A 12,166-nucleotide genomic window follows, 5' to 3' on the forward strand; every position below is an offset into this window, starting at 1 on the left:
TTAAAAACATCTAATTTCTGTCTCTTTTTGAGAGTCAAAAATACTAATTAAAGGATTCTGTTTGTTTCCTAAGAATTTTATAAGAATGTAATTATATCTTTTACCCTTCTTGTGTAAATTATTTTCCAGATTGCTTTTTACTATTTATCTTAATAGGTAATGAATAACATTTGTGGAAAAATCAGTTTATTTACCCCAACTTGCAACCATAATAATTTCAGTAAGATGTATGGTAGGCTATAATCCAAGTAGATGTTGGACAGTTCTTTTCAAAAATTAAGTAAGTAGGTATAAAGAATAAAAGTATTTACATGCTTCAATGATATTTTTATAGAAAAAGAAGAAAAATATATGTGTTCCAGATTGTTCTTTGCCTTTGCCAGTTTAAAGTTGCATAGGCCCAGTGGTATCGTAGATTTTTCTGGGGCCTTTAAAGCACCAATAAAACATTAATCAAAACCAAGCCTCATTTCAAATTTTATGGTAGAAATGATTCTACACACATTCATTACTTTTTTGAAATTAGATTTTTATTCTCTTTTGGGAAATAGAAACATCACATTTCCTTTCCAATCTTTCCTCATCACCACTTCAAAGCTTCAAAGCCTAGTGGACTTCTTCATGCCCTCCTTTTTCCCATTCTCCCTTTATTAAAGGAAAGTATGTGAACAAACTCCTTCCTGATGTGCCCTGAAATTTCTTTTGAGGAAGTAAATGAGATAAGGTCTCTGTGGACCTAAGAGCCCCTTGAAAAGTCTGGAATTCTTATAACCAACACGCTCATTAAAGACAAAGTTTTTACACTTTACCCTACAATCTATTCACTATATAGTGTCCGTACTGATTCTTTTTAAAAAAGTTACATCATGACATTCCTCTCTTTAAAGCTATCCAAGCGTTTCTAAGATCACTGAGAATTATATTTAAAAAAAAACTACTATCATGGGCTACCAGACCCTTCAGTGCTGGGCCTCTGTTTCTTGGCCTCACTTCTCACCACTTCCCCACAGCTCACTTGATTTCCTTTAGACTGGCCTCTGCTGTGCCTTGAACCTGCTGAGAAGCTCCTGTCCAGTGTCTTAGTACCTGCTGGTGCCTCTGACTGGGATGTTTTTCCTCTAAATATTTATTCACCTCACTTGGCTCTATTCTCTCTTTAAATTTCACCATAGCAGAAGGATTATCCTTGATTCTCCTATCTAAAATGCTACCCCTGTCCCCACCATTCTGCTATCATCACCATCTATTCCCTTACCTTGTTTGTCTTCTCTGCATAAAATGCATCGATAAATGACATTATATTACACATGTGTTTGTATAGTTGTTTTCTCAGTCTCCCGCTTCTAAAATGTAACCTCCTGGAGAGCAGGGCTTTGTCTGTTTCCTTCATTGCCATATCCCCAGAGTCTGACACAATTAGGTGCTCAGTGAACACAAGTTGAATAAATAAATGTAAAATGCACTGTCTCCGATGGCTTCAATGTTTCTCTGTCATCGAAGTGAAGTGAGAGTCACTCTGAAAGTTGAAAGAAAATTCTCAGTCCACACCATGGCTCTGTGTCTTGGAGGAAAATCAGCCTATCGGCCTTGGGTAAGTCACTTAAAAAAGGAGAAAGGTGGTTTAGGCATTCACGTTTTATGGAGTGATGGGCACTGGCACTTATTCTCTCCCATCCAAATATCCCTAAAATCTCTGATAGAGCTACTTACTAAAATATTAGCAGAGATAAAAAGTTTGACTCTAAAAAGAATAGCCATAGCTTTTCCTAAATAGAATGATGAAATAACTTGAAACAAGGATAGGTGGCTTTTACCAAGAAAAAAAAAAAAAAAAAGTTTTCTTAGTAGATCAGTTTATCAGATTATGATGAATGTGATAAATTGAAAACTTTAGTTGACTTGCCCAAGACCCATGAAACCAGAATCATGAAGAAAGTCAGTGTCATCATCCCTACCCAGCATTTACTGTGTCTCCTGCTTCTAAACTTACATTAGCATTACAAAGACATTCCTTGGCCATACTCTAGAATGACTGAAACAGATTTTCTTGTGCTGGAGCTAAGGACTCTGTATTTTTATTTTATATTCAAGATGAACCTATGCAAGCTAAAGTTTAAACCACTGCAGTATATATGACAGGCCACCTATATAATTACTATTCTTTAGGTCCCAGAACTGTCCCAGTTTCCTGTTATATGAGATCTACCTAGTTATACAAACTTCCCTGTTCTAAGATTTTTCCTTGCAGTACACTTACAAGCTCTTCATAACAGAAAATTTCTCCAACTATCTTCCAAATACTGCAGCTTTCAGACAGTAGTGAAGCGATGTTGCTTGTCTCCCCAATACTGGTCTACTTCTTACACAGAAATAATCATGCCAGACAATGTCAACAAGTTGGCAAGGCAGTGGCTTTGTCTGACCCGCCTGCTTGGAGGTATTAAAACACCGAACGTGGTTATTGATGGCTGGTAGTACTAATAATTGTTCTAGCCACAATTATCTAATTGACTGCCATGGAGGATGACTGTAATGGGATCTCCATAGCAACAGCCCCTTTTGGAAGTTACTGATTTCCATATTTTTACTTGTAAACTATTTTGAACTGTGATTTTATTTACCCCTTCAGGAGGATGAGGGTTTTTTTATTTGGCAATGGAATTTAGGTGTTACAGGCATCTCCAGAGGTCTTATAGTGGAGAAACAAAAATTGTAGAGAGGTTAGGAAGAGAAACAGATTACAAGAGCTAGAAGTTTGCCTCCACCCTTGTTAGAGAAGTACTGTGGGGTAACAGATTGGTCATTATTGATGATTATGAAAGGACTTTTACAATGTGAATATTTTCAACAAGTTTGCTGGTGAGTAGGTCATTAAGAAACTTGAACTTGGACCATTTCTCGAATATATTACAGTGTTGGCCTCAGGCCCTTCCATGCCTTCAAAGATTAGAGAATGCAGCTGGCCTTGAATTCATTTAAGTTGCTATTTTGTCTCCCTCAAGAAGCAGCAAGAATTCCAAAATTTACTTATTTTTTCCTGAGTGGAGTTTGAGTCAAATCTTTAAATCTTTAATAAATAGATGGAACTAAGGGAATAAGATGCAAATCAGAACATTTCGCTCTTTATTTGCAACTTTTTCATTACTTAAAATCCAAACTTCTCACCCAAACCCACGAAGACCTACAAGATCTGGCCTCTGGAGATTTCAAATTTGACCACATTACCTGCCACTCACTGCTTCTCTCACTGCTCTCCAGCAAGATGGGTGGCAACATCCTTACAATACACACTGCAAAAATCCTACTTGTGCTACCAATCATAATAGCAAATATTTATAAAGTTATTATAATGTACCCATAAGTCTTCTAGCCACTTCATTTATGTGTTTTAACCCAACCTTCACCACAACCAGCAAAATAAGTTACATCATTTTTTCATTTTATATCTGAAGACACTGAAGCACAAAGGGGTTTAAGTAAATCATCCAAAATCACATACCTACTAAGTAGCAGAGTTGGATTTGAACCCAGGCAGTGTGACCTCAGTGTTGATATTCTTAACTACTTTGCCTCTCTACAAACCATACCACAACTCTCCCTTGCTTAATACACTCCAATATCTGGCTATCTTACTTAAAATAAAATTCAGTGTAGGGGTTCTTTGAGTTCTGGTTCCTGTCTTTCCCTTTAAACCTGTCCTCTCCCATAAGACCAGTTATGTAATATGCAGGGCCCGATGCTGAATGAAAATGTTGAGCCATTGTTCAAAAATCATTGATGATTTTATGACAGTGACACGGAGCATCAAACCAAGTAGAGGACCCTTCTGAGATTCAGGGCCCTATAACTACAAAGCTAGCACATCTGTGATACTGACCCGTCCCCATCATTCTTTCCTATATTCATTGAGTTCCAGCTACTTCTGCCTGGGGTCTCTGCACTTGCAGATCTCTTTACTAAAAAGTCTCCTTACCTACAGTCTTGAGGACATGTGGGACAACTTCAAATGTAACAGTATAGACACGGTGGCATTTCCAGAAGGAAAAGAGAGTGATAAAGGGGAAGAAAGAACATTTGAAGAAATAATGGCATGAAACTTTTCAAATTTGATGAAAAAAAATTAAACACCTAAGAAGTTCAGTGAACTCTGTTTAGTTTAAATCCAAAGAAATTCAGACCTAGATACTCTATAACCAAACTATGTAAAGCCAAAGATAAAAGGATAATCTTGAAAAGAACAAGAGAGAAGTGACTCAACACTTTCAAGGGATTTCAGTAGCATTAACAACCTAATTTTCATCAAAACTATGGAGGTCAGAAGGCCATGGATGATATATTCAATGCATTGAGAGAAAAAACTCTGTTAACCAAGAATTTTATATCCAGCAAAGTGGATATAGAAGGAGAATTTAAGACATTAACCTATAAGCAAAACTGAGAGATTTGTTGCTAGCAGACCTGTCCTACAAGAAATACTACAGGAAATCTTTAGACAGAAGTGAAAGTGTAGTAGACAGTAAATCAAATCTACATGAAGAAATAAAAATCATCAGTAACAGAAATTGCATAGTAAATATAAAAGTCAGCATAAATATATTTTCATTTAGTACTCTATCTTCTCCCATCTTACTTAAAAGACAGCTGCATAGAGGAATAATTAGAAATTTGTGTTGATGGGAAAGCAATGAATAAAGATGTAATTTGTATGAGAGATATAGCACAAAGGAGGCAGGAGGCAATGGAAATATACAGAAGCAGTTTTCCTATACCATTGAAATTAAAATGGTGTCAATATAATCTAGATCATAATAAAGTAACAAGGAAATGGAGAAATTTCCTTGTTAGATTTTGTTTTCCTTTTAACAAGTTAAAGGTATGTCAGTTTCTTTGCCCTTGCATTGTTTCTGACAAGTAAGTAGCAATTCTTACATTTTTTCCTCTGCAAATGATTTGTCTCTTTTCTCTGGCTGATCATATGATTTTCCTTTTATGACTGGATTTTATCATTTTGAATATGAACTGCCTTGGTATTTTTTTCTTTGTGCTTATCCTGGTTCACTTTTGAGCATTTTTGGATTTGTGGATTTATAGTTTTCATAAAAGTTGAAAAACTGTAAGAACATTATTTCTTCTGCTGCCCTACCTTCCCTCATTTGCTTCTGTGTCTCTGTACACATGTATTAGATGTCTATTATCTCACAATTGTTTTTTAACTCTCTAACTTCAAATTTATAATCTTTTGGTCTGCAGGGTCCTATCCACTGGTAAGCCCATCCAGTGATAAAAAAAATTTTTTTCAACACTTTGTTTCATTTTTATATCTTTTGTTTCTCCTCTTTGTATGTTCATTTATTTCTTTCAATTCTTGAGCATCTTTATACTACCTGGGTTAAAGTATGTGGAATGGCTGAACACTATAAGGTGTGATCATTCTGGAGTTTGAACTACCACTTCACCCGGTGAGAATTTAAACATCTCCCAGTCTTGTACGAATTCAAAGAATTGGTCACCCCATTAGCTGTTATTTTACTGGCCTTGTCTTAGTCTGCAAATGTATAGCTTATTATTTAGCTGTAGGGGAGGAAAAATACTTTCCCACTACTCTTCTGAATTCTTCACTGGAGCCTTTTAACAAAGGACAGATTAACAAAAGAAAAACAAATAGAAGTTTGTTAACAGTATACCTCATGTATGCATGAGAGATTCCCAGGGGAAAAACATGAGTAATTTCAGAGGTGGCTTGGAACTCAGATTAAATAGTATTTTCAGTTAAAGACAAAAGAAAGAAAGATTTGGAGCAGGCCAGTTATAGGAAGGTAGCCAGGCAAAGCACGGTAAACAAGAGTAAAGTTTGTTATGTAGACCTAAAGTCTGTACCTTCTCCACTGATAAGGGCCTCAAATTGTCTCCAGGGATTAGCCTTTATCCTTCCTGGTAGAAAATAGAAGAGGGGCACCTTCCTGAATTTATATTCTGCTTTTAGGCAAATAGTGGGAAGGAAGGGAGCTTTTCTTATATCTGCTTCTTTTCAAATGCCTTCAGATAAAAACAATCCTCAAGCCAAAGTGGCATATTTTGGGGTGGCATATTTTGTCACTCTTTACAGCCTAAACTTAAAGAGACATCCATGAAGAATTCTGGAACTGTTTCTCCCTATAGCTTTCTCCTCTCTGGTATTTTTCCTGTATAAATCCTGGCTCCCTCGAACGCTGATATCTGCCTTCCTTATTTCATTAAGACTGCCATGTTCAACTTAGCTTTTATCGACCTCCTCTTGAACCATAAAGTGCCTCCATACAGAAAGAGCAATCCTAGAGCTAATCTTACTTGTTTAGTTCAGAAAGTTCATGAATACTGCCTGTTGGCCAGTGTAAAAATGGACATTTCATATATTTTATCTAATTGTTTCAGTTGTTTATGATGGGAGTCAATGCCCTATATTTGTTATTTATTTACAATTGGCTTTTTAAAACATTGTACACTGGACATTATTGATTTATATTGTAAAGACTTTGGAACCTGTGTCTTTCCTCAGAAAAGGGTTGATTTTGTCATAATATACAGCTTCTTTACTGGTTGATCACCTTGAGCTGTGTATTCTTGGTTTTATCCTGTTAGGAAACATTTCTGAAAGCCTAGAACATTACCAAGTTCCTCTATCTTCAAAGGATTCAACTTTTCAATTCTGTTTCCCCTTGGATCTTATCAGGGCTTTGTTTTATTGTCCATTTCCTTAAAAACATCGCCTTATTTTTTTAAAAAAAATATTTATTTATTTATTTATCTTTGGCTGCATTGGGTCTTCATTGCTGTGCGTGGGCTTTCTCTAGTTGCAGCGAGCAGTGGCTTCTCTTGTTGTGGAGCACAGGCTCAGTAGCTGTGGCACGCGGGCTCTAGAACGCAGGCTCAGTAGTTGTAGCACACGGATCAGCTGCTCCGCGGCATGTGGGATCCTCCCGGACCAGGGCTTGAACCCGTGTTCCCTGCATTGGCAGGCGGATTCTTAACCACTGCGCCACCAGGGAAGCCCCTGCCTTATTTTTTTAATACAGTTTTGTGGGTACCTATGATGGGAGCACTACTCCAAAATCAACCGTTCCATCATAAATAGAAACAGAAATCAAGCCACACATTTATGGTGTGCTTGTTATGCATCATTATTTTAGCAAGAGTTGACTAATCCAACCCTTCTTATACACTACAATGCGATGTACTTTACATACCATATCACAAACAAAACTATGTAGCAACAGCCTTTTGTTATTTTATGATCCACTACTAGACTGTACACTCTAAGAGAACAGAGATCCTGTTTAAATTGCTTTCTGTTATGCTTTTGGCAATTAGCACAATTCTGGGCACAATAGATGCTTAAAAATATGTTTTGATATTAATTGACAGATTAAAACGTTTCAAGCACTTTAGGCAGAGACTAGCACTTGGAGTTTTACAAATGCATCTCCTCTAATAGCGCAGAATGCTTTAAATACAAGAGTATTGAGAAGGTCAATGCTGAGAGTTAACTTCACTGTTCTTATCTATGAATAAAAAGATTCTTACCTCTCTCAGCCTTAGGCCTTTTTTCGTTTTCATAAATCAAAAATAGCATAGTTAACATTTGCTACCTCTAGCTTTAAACCTCACTTTAACACCAGTTGCTTCAAATATGTAAAATGAGATCTGACCCAAGCAGCACAAATTAAATACCCACTGAGGAAGTGTGGATGAGGGCACAATGAAAATGTTTGAAAAGGACTCTTATAAAGCATCATTATAACCAGAAGTGTTATTATGTAGTGTGATATGACAGTCCGAAGTTTCTGATGCCTAGCTGGGCAAATTAGTTAACCTCTCTATGGCTATTTCTTATCTACAAAATCAAGCAACTGGATGAGATGACATACACGTTTGCTTTCAGTTCTGGAATGCTGTGACTGTTAAGACAATCTAATTTATTACTGGAGAGAAGTAGTCTGGCAAAAATCCTTCTTATTTATCACAAAAGATTTTAAGATTGTACTTCTTGCATTTGGCTCAAGCACTTTATCCTTATAAAGATCATATTCAGCCCCCTTTAGAGCACAAAGCATTTTCTATTTCAATGTTTTTACTAGTAGTTTTAAAATTAATTGTATTACTCCTTAGGAGAACACTGTGCATGCCAACTAATTCATCTTAAATAAAAGTTTCATTGTGTCAACTGTTCTTAAAGAATATGAAAATCTTGTAAAGAATCTGTTTGCCCAGTGGCTCTATCATCCCCACATACCACAGACCATTAATAATTACATGTCATCAACAAAATATTTGTATTTAGCAAATGTAACATTTAACAGGTATTGCTATTACTAGGAAAATAGAATATTTTTCCTATCAAATATTTATAAAAATGACTCCTTATATAATCTGAAATGACTTATACATCTCTGATGAACATGTTAGTGGTTTGATCATATTAGTGGTGGGGTCATTGCAAAAAGCAATATATTTATATATGGTTTATTAGGCTTTCTTGATTTTCAGTAGATTTCTTCTAATTCTTCCCTGAGAGTAAATTACATTATACCTGGAAACTCTCTTGAAATCAGAAAGAAGTATTTGGTGTAGTTTAGATGACTTACTTGAGATAAGATTTTTGAGATTACCTTGGCTAGAAAGAAGTGGAGAAGACAAAATAGACAATTCCACTCTAGCAAAATATGTGAATGATATTTTTAGAGACACACACAAGAATAACTTAATATACAAATACTGCATTATGCAGCAAATTCTAACACTTTTTAAAGTATATATTTTGTTCATTTTTTAATTTTGTTAAACAATTAGACACGCACTATTTTGATTTTATCTGTCTTCCTATAAATATATGCACATGTGCATGTCTATTAAATTAGTATTTGAATTCATAGCTTAAATTAATAGTATATATTATAAATCTGTGTGCTATCATTCATCTCTAAAAACTAGAAAGACCCTCAAAATGACAAATAATTTTTTAAAATAATTCAAACGTACCAACAAGTTTCAAAAAAAAGTACAAAGCTCTTGTCTGCCATTCACTCATCTTCCCAGATATTACATCTTACATAACCATTGAATAAGTAGCAAAACCAGAGAAGTAACATTGATACAATGTTACTAACTCATCTACAGACTTAATCAAATTTTACCAATTTTGGACTCCTGTCTTTTTTTTCTGGTCTAGGATCCAATCCAGGGTCCCACATCTTGAGTATAGTTTTCTGTCTCTTTAGTCTCTTCTTATCAAGGAAAGTTTTTGCATCTTCTTTGTCTATCAATCATGACTACGGCATTTTTTAAAAATACTATTTTTTATTATTATTATTTCTTAGAATATCTCTTAGTTTAGGTATGTATGATGCTTACTCATGCTTGAATGTACATTTGGCAAAAATACCACAGAAATGATAGCATGTAGCTTTCTTATTTCATCATATTAAGAAATACGTAATGTTAGGATATCTGACTATAGATCATGCTACCTTTGATCAATTGGCTAAGGTGGAGGTTCTAGGGTTTTGAATTGTAAAGTTAGCTAGTTTCCATTAACGATTTAAAAAGCACTTTACTGAAAGATACTTTAAGAATATTTGTTGGAGGGCTTCCAGGGCTTCCCTGGTGGCACAGTGGTTGAGAATCTGCCTGCCAATGCAGGGGACACGGGTTCGAGCCCTGGTCTGGGAAGATCCCACATGCCGCGGAGCAACTGGGCCCGTGAACCACAACTACTGAGCCTGCGCGTCTGGAGCCTGTGCTCCGCAACAAGAGAGGCCGTGACAGTGAGAGGCCCGCGCACCGCGATGAAGAGTGGCCCCCGCTTGCCGCAACTAGAGAAAGCCCTCGCACAGAAACGAAGACCCAACACAGCCAAAAATAAATATAAAAATAAATTAAAAAAAAAAAAGAATATTTGTTAATCCTGTTTATTGTGATAATTTTATAATTCAATACTTTGGTGTTTGCTAAATGGTGAATATCTATTTTTATTAGTCCTTCTACCTTTTTTAATTAGAAAAAAAAGCTATTGGTTTTCCCCCATTTAATTAATTAATTAACATATATAGCAGTCTGATCTGGAGGATATTTATTTTTCCTATGACTCATAATCCATTATTATCATTATTATTATTTTATTGTGATAAGAACAAACATGAAATCTACTCTCTTAACAAATTGTTAAGTACACAGTACAACACAATATTTTTAACCATAAGCAAAATGCTGTACAGCTGATCTCTAGAACTTATTAATCTTGCATAACTGCAGCACTATATCCATTGAGTAGCAGCTCCCCATTTCCCCTTCCACCCAACCTCTGGAAACCACCATTCTACTCTCTGCTTCTGTGAGTTTGACTATTTTAGGTACCACATATAGATGGAATCATGCAGTATTTGTCCTTCCGTGACCGGCTTATTACATTAGCATGATGTTCTCACAGTCCATCCATGTTGTCACATATGTCAGGATTTCCTTCTTTTTAAAGGACAAGTAATATATCATTGTATCTATATACATTTTCTTTATGCATTCATCTGTCAGTGGACATTTAGGTTGTTTCCATATTTTGGCTATTGTGAATAATGCTGCAATAAGCATAGTTGTGCATATATTTTTCAAGACCCTGATTTCAGTTCTTTTGTATATATACCCAAGAGTGGGATTGTTGGATCATATGGTAATTACTCATATGGAACCTCAAAAGATCCTGAATAGCCAAAGTAACCTTGAGAAAGAACAAAACTGGAAACATCTCAATTCCTGATTTCAAAATATATTACAAAGTCACAGTAATTAAAACAAAATGGTGGGCATCCCTTGTGGCGCAGTGGTTGAGAATCTGCCTGCCAATGCAGGGAACACGGGTTCGAGCCCTGGTCTGGGAAGATCCCACATGCCACGGAGCAACTGGGCCCGTGAGCCACAACTACTGAGCCTGCACATCTGGAGCCTGTGCTCCGCAATGAGAGACCGTGATAGTGAGAGGCCCGCGCACAGCGATGAAGAGTGGCCCCCACTTGCCACAACTAGAGAAAGCCCTCGCACAGAAACGAAGACCCAACACAGCCATAAATAAATAAATAAATAAAAATTAAAAACAAAACAAAAAAACAAAATGGCACTAGCATAAAGACAGACATATAGACCAATGGAACAGAATAGAGAGCCCAGAAATAAGACCATGCATATACAGTCAAATGATCTTCAAAAAGAGTGTCAAGAATGCACAATGGGGAAAGGATAGTCTCTTCAGCAAATGGTGTTGTGATAATTGGATTTCCTCATGCAAAATAATGAAACTGTACCCTTATGTTACACCATACACAAAAATCAACTCAAAACTATTTAAAGATTTAAACTGAAACTATAAAACTCCTAAAATAAAACATGGGGGAAAAGCTTCATGACATTGGTCTAGGCCATAATTTATTGAAGATGATACCAAAAACACAAGAAACAAAAGGAAAATAACCAAGAGGCAGGTGGGACTACAACAAAGTTAAAAGTGTCTGATCAAAAGAGGAAACAACAGAGTGTAAAGGTAACTTATGGAATGGAGAAAATATCGGCAAACCATATATGTGATAAGAAAAAGTTACACTTAAATCCAGAAAACAAAGCATTAAAGGACCAACAATGTTTCAAACAAAAGTCATTAGAAATTATAATTGTTCTTATTGATTCATTCACTCCCATGTAATGAATTCTTGTTCTACTTGATATCGGGTTGGCAGTTTTATGATTCTACCAATTTTTCCATTAGCTCTGGAAATTCTTACTCAGTCTGGTAGCATGATCTCAAAATTATTCAAGAGACATCATCATGGAGCATTCTTACCTGTAGACACTTTCAGAGAAGAATCAGAGTAAAACAATAATTGTCTGCAAATGATAAAAGATTTAAAATGACATAAAGATCTGATAAGAGTTCAATTTGATAATAAAATTTAGTTATTTCTGTGGCATACAGCACTTTAACGTAATAATGGGACAATGAGGGTGTTGACAAATTTGTATAAACTTTACACAGTTTCTGGGATACCTATATTAGTAACATATATCCGTAATCTGAGAAGGTTTATCATCATTTCTTATTTGATAATGCTTTCCACATAATTTAATATACCAAATAAACCTAATTAGT

Source organism: Balaenoptera musculus, chromosome 8 (genome assembly GCF_009873245.2).
Source record: "Balaenoptera musculus isolate JJ_BM4_2016_0621 chromosome 8, mBalMus1.pri.v3, whole genome shotgun sequence".
NCBI classification, from domain to species: domain Eukaryota; kingdom Metazoa; phylum Chordata; class Mammalia; order Artiodactyla; family Balaenopteridae; genus Balaenoptera; species Balaenoptera musculus.